At 45.5% G+C, this 14,230-nt stretch overlaps 1 protein-coding gene across 2 annotated transcripts in view; it reads right to left on the minus strand.

Annotated features, from left to right (window-relative positions):
- SRRM3 (serine/arginine repetitive matrix 3) overlaps positions 1-14,230 on the minus strand; it is a 361,844-nt gene that overhangs the window by 6,347 nt on the left and 341,267 nt on the right. The window lies entirely within an intron of this gene.

Below are 14,230 nucleotides of genomic sequence, written 5' to 3' on the forward strand. Positions count from 1 at the left end.
GCTATCAGTGCCTCGTCAGGCATAGAAACAGCAAAACACTCATATCATCCCACAGAATACAGGGGCACCCCCCCACACACACCACACACACACTTACTCTCCAGAAATCATGAGCTGTTCATCCTGTAGAGAAGGCCTTCGCTTTGTCCCCCTCAGATGTTGAGCCACAACGGCCTGCTGACGCTTCCCCCTGATTGCCTCATTGGCAAATGTTCTTCATATCCTGCTGCCATGAACTTTGCTCACCCAGTACTCAAGTCACCAACAAGTAAGTAGTTAGTAGTGACGTAGGAAAAATGCAATATTATGATTGTAAAAGATTTATTCTGAGAAACAAAAGTTAGTTACTAGGTTAGCTTCTGCCTGGCACCAGTTCATGTAAGTTGTTCAATGCAGATGCTGCACAGCAGTTTGTGTTGATTCTTTAATAAAGTATGCTTTTATTGCTCGTGTGCTGCAGTGCATGTTTCTAGTGGTCTATTGCAGGTACGGCATGTATCCCGTGGTAAAGAGTGCTGAAGCAATATGTGGCATAATTACAGCCTGACATGAGGAATTATTTTATGAGATGTGCATTTTAAGATATCAGCCACTTCAGAAAATATGGATTCAGACTCCTAATCCTGAAAAATCCTACATCCAGACTTCTGAAAGCTGTAATCAAATCTGGTTCCAATACATAAGCTGGGCTTCTTAAAATGATTCTTGCCCTTCTCACAGCTCCCCCAGTCCTGAGTGTAAGCTTCCCAGGAATGGGCAATCCATCCCATAAAACACAGGCTTTCACAGTCTGTATCAGAAGGTCCTTCTGATAAATTCCCTTTGTTCCCTGCAACAAGAAATAATGAGATGAATTCTTTGTTTCTTATAATGTTCTTCCCTCTCTCCTTCCTTCTCTTCTTACAACGCAATAAAAGAGACTCCAAGATCATGGTGTCTTTCCACCGTCAGCCTGTTGTATTCCTGAAACAGCACTAGTTGTCCATATGTGTCAGTTTTCTACACTTGGTGGCAATCACATTATTTACAATTCAAGGTTATTTGTAGACTTGCAGCACAAACTGCTGAAGTCTTTATTGCCAAGAGAATAACCTTCTACCTATTGTAAAAGTTGATGCAATTAACTGATTCAACCAACATGATCTACTTCGATTGTTACAATATGTGATCTTCTACAGAACCATTTTTTATCAATACCTAAAGGAGAACCACAAAACTGAAAACCTTGGCCTTCTTTCCTACAGGTAACTATGTCCCTCAACACAATATTGTCTGCCCTGATCTTTGCTACACTTTTGACTGCCAAGAGGAGCACGATGGTTAAGCCACAGGTGATCTGTACCCACATTTACACTACCCACAATTAACTCGCTGATGTTGAAGTGGTCTACGCTACCCTTTGGCGGCTGTGAATAACCCTGTCATAATGTCTTGGGTGTCTTGTGCTGCTGCTGCCCACGAGAAGAACTAGCACTGCTGGGTTGGTCTGTGATGTCCAGGAGTCTGCTTATGAGTAACACTCGTGGTTTAGTTGACATTGGTGTACGCTGGCATTTAAGCTTACATGACGAGTATTCTAGTGAAGTCTGAGGAAGTCTGCACTCCGCTGTTTTTTAGTAACACTCCAGTGAGGTCTGAAGTGGTCTGTGCTGCACTCTCATCTTCTCATGAGTAGCATTCTAGTGATGCTGAAGGTTGTATTTGCAGCAGTATGAAAATACCATGGTTGTAATTATATTGCCAAAGAGTGAACCACAATTAATGTCTGAATTGGCCTTAATTCCCTTTGGGCTAACTTTTCTAACTCTCTAGGGAGGTCTGTTGGTTGGTGACATTACCTCATCTCAATGATATAAGGAATCACTGGGGGAGGTCGTATAAGGTGTGTGTGTGTGTGTGTGTGTGTGTGTGTGTGTGTGTGTGTTTATAGCCTGTTCCCTCACTTGTGGCTAAGCTGTCATAACTATAAAACAATCACTCAGGTAGCAGGAGGTCCTGTGTCGACCCCAGCTCACCCTTCTGCCACTCTCAGGCCAGTCTGTCATCATTAGTTACGGTTCTGAAAGACAGCACCATCTTCTCCAACTCGAGGGCAACATCACTACTGCCCCTGCCTTTGAGCTATTCTGAGCAGAGGAACTCCTCCTGTATGTCGTCCTAGTACAGCCTCTCGCCCAGCTATCTAAACCTCGGGTCAGCAGGAGACTTCCAGCTCTGGGCTATGCATCTTTTAGTGACAAATAGAGTTAGACCACGGAACCTGTTTTACAACTTCATCTTTTTTGGATAAGGGACCTCAAACCAAATAGGCATACGTATGTCTTCAAAATCGGAGTCCTGTTCTACATTCGTGATGGTGTGGTTTGCTATTTTCCCCCAATATCTGGAAATCATTGGACATAGCCAAACCATGTGGCAACAATCACGGTGCATCTTGATGGTACCGTAGAACATATTTTGGACAAGCATTTGGCAGGCACGTAAATCCAGTGCAGGAAATTAACTACTAAATTTTGAGATACATGTTTCTGGAAAGTGTACATTTGTGTTGCAGAAACAAATTGCAGTCTCTCTCAACCAACTCTTTTCCCATGTTCTGTGACCATTGTTCCCTCTGTACTGAAATGTCAGTTTTGTAGTTGATGGCAAGAGCCCTGTAAAGACGAGTCATTGCTTTCTCCCTCCTCCCACCAAATGTAAATGCCGGTTGTAGAACGTCAAATGGGGTAGGTTCAAAAGGAACGTCTCACTACATATCGAGTACATGGTCCTGACCAGCCATCCATAATACTTCTCTGGACCGACCACTGCTGCATCCACTTCACCTTCCAGAAACCCACCACACACCACCGCACCCAACAGATCCCCCGCCGCTGCTGGAGCAAAATCACTGAAGACCAACTACATGCAATCCTCGCTCTCAGCCCACCCACCGAACCCTCCAACACCGACGAAGCTGCCCACAGCCTCAGACGCTAGATCGAAGACTGCACCAACACCCTCGCCCCGCTGAAGAAACCCCTCCACAGAGACACCAGCAAGAGGGCCAGCTGGTTCACCCCAGAACTCCTAGCCTCCATGCAAGCCTGCCGGAAACTAGAGAAGAAATGGCACAGCGAACAAACTCCAGACAACCGCGCAGCACATAATGACGCCAGCCGCAACCACCGCCACCTCATCAGGGCCGCCAAGAGAACCTCGTTTAAAGACCGCCTAGACAACAACGCACACAATAGCAAGGAGCTCTTCAACATTGTGAAGGAACTCTCCAACCCCAGCTCCAACACCAACGACATCCCGCCATCACAAGCCCTGTGCGACTCCCTCGCCACCTTCTTCCACCGCAAGATAGCAGACATCCACGACAGCTTCAACACCCAGACAGACCCAGCAGACAGCAACACAACAGACCCTCCGCACACCATCGACCACGAACCCCTGCCAGCCTGGACCAGCGTGAGCATCGATGACACCATCAAGACCATGAGCACAATCCACTCCGGCTCTCCGTCTGATCCCTTCCCGCACCACGTCTTCAACAAAGCAAGCAGCTCCATCGCACCCCACCTACGCAACGTCATCAATCTCTAACTTGAGACCGTGACCTTCCCAGAGAGCTGGAAACACGCCGAGATCAACGCCCTGCTCAAAAAACCCAAGGCTGACCCAAGAGACCTCAACAACTTCCTGCTCATCTCTCTGCTCCCCTTCCCGGCCAAGGTCATCGAGAAAATCGTTAACAGACAGCTAACCCGATACCTCGAAGAAAACAGGATCCTGGACCATTCCCAGTCAGGGTTCTGCAGCAAGCACAGCACCGAGACCTCCCTCATCGCTTCCACCGACGACATCAGGACCCTGCTGAACAATGGTGAGACCGCAGCACTCATCCTCCTAGACCTCTCCGCCGCCTTCGATTCCGTCTGCCAACGCACTCTACGCGCACGCCTCCATGCCGCAGGGATCTGAGACAAGGCTCTGGAATGGACCACCTCCTTCCTCTCCGGCAGAACCCAGAGCGTCTGCCTCACCCCATTCTGGTCCGAAGCCTCCGAGATCATCTGCGGTGTACCCCAGGGATCCTCCCTCAGCCCGACTCTGTTCAACATTTACATGGCCCCGCTCGCACACGTCGCCCGACAACACGACCTCAACATAATCTCCTACGCCCACGACACTCAACTGATCCTCTCCCTCACCAAGGACCCCATCACCGCCAAAGCCAACCTCCACGAAGGAATGAAGGCCGTCGCCGACTGGATGAAGACCAGCCATCTGAAGCTGAACTCGGACAAGACGGAGGTCCTCATCCTCGGCTCCAACCCATCAGCCTGGGACGACTCCTGGTGGCCGACAGCACTGGGAGCAGCCCCGACACCCACTGACCACGCACGCAACCTGGGAATCATCCTCGACTCAACACTCTCAATGACCAAGCAGGTCAACGCCGTCTCCTCCTCCTGATTGAACACCCTCCGCATGCTCTGCAAGATCTACAGATGGATCCCGACAGATACAAGAAAATCAGTCACCCAGGCCCTCGTCAGCAGCAGACTCGACTACGGAAACGCCCTCTATGCGGGAGCCCCGACCAAGCTCATCAAACGACTACAATGCATCCAAAACACCTCAGCACGACTGATCCTCGACGTACCATGCCACGGCCACATCACCCCCCCACCCGAGGGACCTGCACTGGTTCCCCGTCAGCAAGAGGATATCCTTCAAGCTCCTCATCCACGCACACAAGGCACTCCACAAGACCGGCCCAGCCTACCTCAACACGCGGCTCTCCTTCTACATCCCTAGCCACCAGCTACGCTCCGCCGACCTCTCACTCGCCACCGTCCCGCGCATCCGAAGAACAACCACCGGCGGGAGATCCTTCTCCCACCTCACCGCTAAGACATGGAACACCCTCCCACTGAGCCTATGACAGACCCAAGACCTGCTGACCTTCAGGAGGATGCTCAAGACCTGGCTGTTCGATCAGTAGCGCCCCCCCACCCCCACCAGCACCTTGAGACCCTCGCGGGTATGTAGTGCGCTTTACAAATGACTGATTGATTGATTAATTGAATACTGAAAGTTTCCAGTCGGGGTTCCATAATACTGTGTCAGCTCTTGGAAGGTCTTTAAGGCACCCCAGGAGGACAACTCACCCACTGCCCATATTCCATTGCTGTCCCATCTCAATAGCCGCTCTCACCCCTCGGAGGTCTGTGCAGCAATTGGAGTCGGAGGGGCAAAAACAGCTTCGCATAGCTTCCTACACAACTTACCCAACAACCTCTGACCACCCTCAGGAAACAAGGGATACTTCTTTGCATTATTTTGGGTGCCAACAGCATAGCCATGATCGCAGCCTAGTGAAGCTTTCGCATCACCCAGCAAGCCTTGGTTGGAGGATAGCATGTGCACCATCAAGCCACCCAGTGGAATTGCACTACAAAGGAGTAGACCCCAAGACCTCGCTCCAAACAGGGGGGCCTAAGAGTATGCAGCACCACCCTATGCCTGTCATTGGCAGATTGCCATTGTGAAGAGTTTTGTTTTTTGACCCGCAGGACCTCCTGAGAGTATGGAATGCTTTTAAAGATGTGTTGACTGGAAGACAGGACACTGATGAGCAAATTTTTAGATTTCATAGCAGATCTGCAAAAAATGAAGTTGCCAACAATTGATTAAAAATAGTGTTAGTTATCTAACCAGATGATCTGCAGAGTTAGCACAGCCAACATTACACAACCCAGCTGAGAGCTTTGTGAGGCCTTATAAATGGGATTAGTCTGACAGAGAAAGACAAACACACACATAGCGTAGGCAAAGCTTAGCTCTGAGACACCGCGCACCAAGAAGTGGACGGGTCCAAAGACAGTGAAAGGGGAGGTTACCATAGTAACTAGCACTGGCCTGCAGCCACGCGCACCGACATGGAGGACCACCACAGGGAACCTTGATGTGGAAAAGGAAATGTTTGCATAAAAACATAAACAAATAGAGAAAAATCAAAATCATCCATTAAGAAACAATACCAAATTACGCCACCAGGTACCTTGTTTGCTGGTTTATGTCAGCGGCAGGCGTTCATTCATACATATTAATTCCTAGCATCATGGAGGCCAGTGCCAGCAGACAGTTGCATCCATGAATCAGAATTGGCGCATAGCAAATTTTATATGTTCCCTAAAAAGTTGATGCACACTACTGAACTGTGTGAAAATCCTACACTGGTGGATAGCGAGGGAAGTTTCCACTGCTATGAAGGATGTCACCATCAATATCTGAGAATCAGTGAAAAGAGCGTAATCCATAAAGCGCCCTAAAGTTGATAGCTCCACAATGCAGGGTATTGAAATTCTATGTCAGGACTGGAAGCTTAGGCTCTGCTTCTTAAATCTCTTCCGCAAAACACAGCAGCCAATGAAAACAGTTTTAACACACAACCTATATTTCTCATCAAAACTTCCCACATTGTCATGGCTCCATCCTCCAGTCAGCATGGATACAGTCCCATAAAAGTGAGAAACACCGTCTTGCAGCCTACCTCTTTTTTTGCTGCTGCTTAGTAGTCAAGATAAGTGCTACCCATGTTGCTCCATGTTTATATATTTGTTGAGAGTTTTGGCTATGCTTATTGAATTCCATGAGTGCTTTTAGTTCTTGCATTACTTTTTTCTATGCAAGAGCTGCATGCCCCTTCTGCAATATGTTTATTTGCCCAGGTATCTCCATTTTCTAATGAGGTAGCATTGCTATTGGTGATTTGTTGGGTGGCCGTCATTGTGGTCATTTTTCTGTTTAGTTGGAGTTCAGGGTTAAGCTCTGTCCTCGTACGGCCTTCATCGATGAGCAAAGTCCACTGGTAATGTCCATTGTTGGGAGTGCGCAGCACGCCGGATGACCCACATTCCTTAAATACTTGGGTTATGCTATTTTGGCTATGCTGCTGCCAGCACTTGTTGAATATGGGCAGCACATTCCTGTGTATCTTTGAAGATGCGCTCAATTGAAGTGCAGCTGTTGTAAATATTCCCCCTTGACGCCCCGCCCCATGACACAAATACATGCTTGGGTTGTAATAATTACAGAAAGAGGTGTAACCTAGGAGCGAAGGCTGCTTCCTCCCCTCTCTCGTTGCTTACATTATTGCCATTAATTGTGGGGGCTCTCCCCTATACCCTCTTGGGTTTTGGACACATACTTAGCTACCTGGTGACTGGAGTGATGGCTGAGTCTCATCCTTTCGATGTAAACGAATATCAGGACTACTATGTGGACCCTTAAGAGTGCATGTTTGAGGAAAGGCTTGTGGAAGCCTTGGACAATTCAATGTAACACTCAATCAATAGGGCCAAAGGAAGCAATGAAAGATATAATAGAGGTGGTTACAGAGGAGTGTCATTGGGTGGATCTGGAGCAGGTTTGCAGGTGAGCAATATCCCTCTATCCGATGTGGTCCTCAGACGCAGGGTGCGAAACTTTTTTATACAATTGACAGTTGACAATGCAGGATGCTTAGCTATTGGAAACGATTCAGGGTTTCAGACTCAAATTCTATGGCACTCCAATCCATTAAGGCATTCCCAGACAACTGTTTATTTTTCTGCAAGAACAGACTTTTATAGATTCAGATATCAAACAGTTTTTAGCTAAGGAAGAAAAACTGTTTGCCCAGAGTTTTCTAGCAACATCTTTTAAGGGAAAAGGAAAGTAGGAGGTTACAGGTTAGTGTGAACCCTGCGCGATTCCAATGCTTGGATGGTGTACAGACATTTCAAGATGGAGGGTATCCATCTTTTAAGACATCTATTGTAGGAACGGGAGTGGATGGTCCAGTTAGACCTCAAAGACGCTTACCTGATTATTCTTATTTTTGCCCCTTACAGATGATTTCTCCAGTTTCAAAGGAAGACAAAATGGTATAAATTCACAGTTCTCCAATACGGTCAGTCATCAGTCTCATAGTGTCTCACTAAGATGATGAGACTGGTGATTGAATTTCTTAGGTCTGAAGGAGTATGACAGATAGTCTCTCAAGATGATCTAATTTTCATGATTCAAGATAACACCAGAGTGAGGTTACATCTGTCTCAGGTGATTCATTTGCCTCAGGAATTAGGTTTCGTACCCAATGTCAAAAAAGCATCGCTGGTTCCGACCCAGTGTGTTTTGGTCCTAGATTTTTAAATGGACTCAGTTATGACATAGTTGCAACTTCTAATGCTATAAATGAAGGGCATCAAGAGAGAACTGAGTTTAGCATTGTTCAGTCAGACTGTATCCTTGAGATTGCTGGGCAGGATTTTGAGTCTGTTAACATCATCCATTCAGGTAATATTTACAGGTCCATTGCATTACAGAGCCCTACAACAATTGAAGATTCAACATATTTGCAAGGCCTTGTCCAATGCAGATCAGATTCAATAGTCATCGGAGACAGGACAAAAAAGGCTAGACCTACTGGAAGCCTGGAATGGCAGGAACATTTTCGGTTGCCAACCAGTGATCATTACAGAGTCCACTGCTAGCAGGTGTGGCTGGGGAGTAAGGTGTGGTGCAGTCTCCACAACCATGAGATGCTCGGCATCTGAACTGACTCTGTATATCAACTCTTCAGAGCTTCTCACTCGCGGGTTCGTTTGTCATCATGGCTCCTTCTATGCAGAAGTCAAATTGTTGCACTCTTTTGGGAGTGGACATTAATTACGCAGGTCGCTAATTCAAAGGTGAGGCGGAATGAGTTCTTGTTAGTTATCAGAGATAGCCAATTTATTTTGCCATTTTTGTCAGCAACACCAGGTCTTGGTGATAGTGGGATACATTCCAGTACAGTAGAATGAGATAGCAGATTGAAATTTGAGATTCCTGTGAGACAACAGCATTTGGATGTTGCTTTCTGAGACACTCCAGTATCTTAATCAGATGTGGGTCCACGTTTGCTAGACCTGTTTGTGCTCAGGTTCAACAGAAACTTAGAGAGATTCTTCAGCTGGAGACCGGATCCGGTAGCCCAGGCAACCAATGTCTTCCTGCAGGATTGGAACAAGCAGTTGCACTATTTGTTTCCCTAATTTGTGATGATTCAGAGAGTAACAATTCTGGTGTTCAGACAGAAAGCGAATTTCGTTCTAGTGACTCCGATCTCGAGAGCACAGCCTTGGTTCCCAGTTCTTCTATAAATATTTTGCAACTTTCTAATCAAGCTCCCTGTCTTCCTGGAGCTTCTAGGGGTCCCAGCGGAACTATCTCTTCCCATGATACTGGGGGTGTCACCTCTTTCTCAAGACATTGAGGGTTTTCAGAGAGACGTTGGAGCATGCTTGGGATTTTGCAACAAGCTGCTTTGTATATTCAGCAAGCTTGATCATCCAAAACTCATAAATAATATTCTTTTACCTGGATGAGAGGGGTTAGCAGGTGCAGCGAACAGAGTATGGATCTTGTGGGGTTGGAACTAAACTTACTAGTGATTTTTTTGTCACAGTTGGAAGAGGACAGATTAGCTTACAGGTGGGGAAATAATTTCCGGTATGCTATCTCAGGTGAACATTGCCCTGTGGAAGGTAAGCTGGTAGGGAAACAACCTCTGGTGTGTAAACTGATGAGAGGAATTAGACTAACTAATGCTCCCAAGCCCAGATATCATATAATATGGCATGTTAATGTGGTGGTGGGATTCATGGAACAATGGCCTGACAAAAACAATTTACGAAACAATTTCCTGCAGAGTTGACAATGTTATGCCTCATTTCCTGTAGAAAGTTATCTGATGTGTGTTCCCTTGATTTAGTAGGTAGAGCATTTTCTCCAGACAGAGTTTCATTTACGATTTCCAGATAAACTAAGACAAATTCTAAGTGTATTTCTTTCCCAGCTTTTCCTGATAGCTATAGACTGTGTGTCAGGTGCATAACACAGGCCCCCGCAGTGCGGGGGGCCCAAGCCTCAGGGGGCCCCCTCAGCAGAGTACTCTGTAGCTGCTCGGAGTTCCTGCGTGTACGCTAACTCTTCAGGGTTTGCCATCGAGGAAGACAGTGATTTACTTATCAAAGAGGCTCTGTTGATGAATTGACTGTGTCAGTAACACATGTCTCTAATTAAATGCTTTTAAAATGAATAGTTCTACACCTCAGATTTATTTGTCCTGCTTTCATTTTAAAAGGCGGGTGTAATTAATCGGTCTTGTTAAACCGTGACGTTCATCAGCTGCATCTGGGATCTTAGATTGTCCTGCATACCAAGACTAGACTCAATTAAGAAAATAGATAAGCAACTGCCAGGAGATTTCACTCATGCTGCTGCCTCAATGACACAGTGCGTAGCAAGGATGCACACGGCCCTAATGCAAGTTAGGAAAACCATCCTCCTGCTTAAAGGTTGAGTAGTCAAATGCAGCCATAGTACAGTGCAGTGGGTCCCTGACGACCCTGCCACTAGTTCCACTGCACCAGCTGCACCAATGATAGCTATGCCCCTGAGCCTTGTTAAGTCCTCTATCGCTCTTACAGCCGGCATCGCATACTGCTTGTTTAAAGATGGCTCAGGCCTTCAATACATTTTTGTAGGGTCACTCCATGTCAACAGGAATGCAGTTTTCCACCTTTGATGTTTGATTTAACAACCTAAGCAATTCCTAGTGTTTTATTATCGTATCAATTGACCCTGAAAACAATGATCTGTATACACTACAGGTGCATCATGTGCTTTGTGACAGAGAACCAACTAGTAACTTTACCCTTTTGTGAAATTCTTATAAAGCTCGTAGGTACTGTCATAGGTTGGCATTCAAAAGAGCATCCTGGATTTTTGTGTTTTTTGCTGTCTTAGGACCTTTCTTTAATATGTGTCTTCTACTTTTACATGCCCATTATACTGGGGAAGCTGGGTTGATTTGAGGTGAGTCACATTAGATTATCATATACAGATCCCCTATAGGTAAGTGGTGTATCAATAGCCCCCGCAGTCCCCTCGGTGCAGGGGGTGTCCACTGAGCTCCAGGTGGCCCCCACAGGCACTGTTGAATGGGCAGCAGGCTTGAATGGGTCTGGAGCATGGGGGGCCCCCTCCATGTAACTTGCAGGGGGCCCCCTCAAGTTTCGTTATGCCACTGCTGTGTGTAGTGGAATGTCTAAAAGCATACAAATTATGTTCCAGAGAATTTAGTCAGGATGCTGCAGGTCAGTTATTCACTGCCCTTCTGAAGCCGCAGAAACCAGTTTTCTTGGTAACCTTGGCCAGGAGGATTGGATGGCATTTGTCAGAAGCTGGGGTTGATGCTTCCAAATTTGGGGCACATGCAGTGAGGGGTGCTATGGCATGAAAGCTTACTCACTTGGTTCTAAACTGGTGGTTGTTATAAGGGTGGCTTATTGGTCGTCTGAGTCAACTTTTAAAACATTTCATTACAAACCTATTGCATATATTGCTTCTATTATTGTGGGTCAGTTTAAACAAGCATAATTTGAGCCACTGGTCCTGAATTTGAATAAAATATGTTCTAGCTATGGTGACAAGACTTTTGAATTCCAGTAAGGACAAGGAGGCAAGGATTATCTCACACAGGGTATGCTTTTATAACTTTTCCAAATTTCTGACACGGGTTGACATTGTGTTTATTGTTGCCATTCTCCAGTCACGTCTTGGTTTTCAATTGCAGGGAATTAACAGAAGCAAGAGTGATGACAATAGATGATCTACCTAGGAAGATGATTTCTTCATGGACCTGGCAGGCTCTGCATGATTTAGAAGTTACAGTGACATTTGGTTTCCACAATGAAAGATTATGGGCTGTTTTGGATTGGCGTTCTTGTTTACCGAGATATATATTCTTACAGTTTAAGCTGCAGTTTTGTTGTGTGTAGTGAAGCTTTGTAAAGAAAGAGGCTGCAAGATGGTGTTTCTCACAGTTAAGGGACTGTTTCCATGATGATTGGTGGATAGAACCATGACAAAGAGGGACGTTATGATGGTAAATGTAGTTTGTGTGTTTAAACTGTTTTCATTGGCGTTGTGATTTGCAGTAGAGGTTTAAGAAGCATAATCCTTGTCGCCATGATTTTTTTAAACTTATTAATATGAGAATCCCTCTGAGATTTCCATGCAGCCTTTTTCTCTGACCTTGATCCATCACCCTACTATTTTCCCCTTTTGTTTCTGCCTATGCAGGAAGTGATACACTGGGTGAGCGAAGCTCATGTCAAGATCTACAGTCTGCCATCTGGGTTCCTCTGGTCGTGCAAGAAATCAGAACATAACAGACTCAGTTACCCAGATAGTGGCTACAAGTGTGTGCTCCAGTAGCCTGGTATGTCCCGTGGCGTAGCAATGGGGGGAACGGGTGGTTGCACGAGTTTTGGGGGCAGCCTCCTCCCCCCACGCTCTTACTTAACTACGGCCGTCGCAGGGCAGCAAATTCAGGGATCACCAGAACTACTTCACAGCTTTGCGATTTTATTTTAAACTTGAAAAGGTTTGCCTTGTGAAAATCTAACAAGATTTAAAAATGTAGGGGCAGAAAAATTAGCCCTGTGCACCAGCTGACATGTTACTGTGACGCCATCTTCCTGTCAGTGACGCCATGCACCTCCTCTTCCCTGCACCCAAAAGTACAAGCGCCTCTTGACATCTCTAGCAAGACTTGGATATATATATATATATTTATAATGTTACATATAATGCTGGCCTGAATATATGCTAACAGGATCACTGCACATTCATAGTGCTGGATTGCGTTGTTTAAGGGCCTAGAAAACAGGCTAACTTGTTGAATGGTGCAACTAATAAATCTATGCTTGGATGCCAAGATTTTCTTAAACTCGCGCTAAAAAAGCAGAGAATTATTTTTTCATTCTCTCGCATACTCATGAATGCAGCAGCTGAACTATGGCTGCAAAGAAAGATGAACTTATATGTTCTGTCTTATACAAATAAGGAATAAAAGTAGGAGGAAGGTTCCATGTATGACTATTTTTTTTAATAAGAAGCATTATTCAACTTCCTGTGTAACAACACAAGAGATAACCATGAGCTGAACTCTCCTCTCTCCATAGAACACCATGATGCCTGTATGGGCAGGGTTAGACACAAGGACCATTTGCTGAAAGGAAAGATGAACTACAGAGTTCTGACTTCAGGCCTGATGGGGCTATAAGGTAAGTGGGGAGACATTGCATGCCTTGGCATCGTATGGGAAACAAATAAATCGCGTTGTTTGAGGTTATAAATTAGGTGGGATTTAGAATGATATGATTGAAACGGGGAATTAAATATATTTGGTGGTTCTCTAACCTTTGCCCTAATTAGTATAACTGCTGAGTTGTATATAATATGGACACTCGTTCTAACACACATCTTTGGTGTATGTATAATGAAGAATCATATAGTGCAAGACACCAACCATTGTGTGTGTGTGTGTACAGATTTCTGAGTGGGGCTCTGAATATACCACCTGCCAATGAAAGATTTTCTGACAGGCGGGCTGGCGCTTAGCACTTAAACCTACTGCAGACTAGTAGTGAAGGAGTGAGAGATATATGCCAGTTCTCCTTTTCTCCGAAAAAGGTCACTGTTTCCTTTTGGGGCTTAAGAGATCTGCCACCCATTTAGATACCACTCAACCACGGCTTGCAATGAATGACCTGGCGAACCTACGCAAATGCCTTCACATATGGCTTTCAGGAGTCATTTAAAAACATATCCTCTCCGTAACTCACTCTTGCCTGGTCCTGTTCTTTTCTTACTCTTCCAGCATGGAAGAGTGCCAGAACACTCTTGTTAGGGTAACCGTTCACCTTAATATATACTCCATTAATTTGTTCATTCATAACAGGTGATATCCTGATAATGTTGGTGTAACACAACACTCTGGCAGCAGAAAATGGGAGATACTAGTTTACAGAGTGGCAAGTATTGTGCTTTCTCTCTGTTTCCTAGAGCTAGAAGGCAACAGGGCAATACACTGCCCTGCTGACTGAGGGCCAGTCCATCTTCTGTGGGACATTGGGCTGCAGAGAACTAGTAGTGAAGCAAACCATTCCCGCAGGCAAAGATTGTAAACAACTCCTTTTCTCATTGAGAGTGAAGACCTCCACTTCTGCAACCACTACGCGTCAAATGTTTATAAAGTTATTGTAAATATACTATAACTTCAGCATTTAAAGTAAACAATCCATTTACAATGATAATGTTGTATCCCAAGAGAATTGGCGCAAGGTCTGGAAGTAGCATA

Source organism: Triturus cristatus, chromosome 3_2 (genome assembly GCF_964204655.1).
Source record: "Triturus cristatus chromosome 3_2, aTriCri1.1, whole genome shotgun sequence".
Lineage (NCBI taxonomy): Eukaryota > Metazoa > Chordata > Amphibia > Caudata > Salamandridae > Triturus > Triturus cristatus.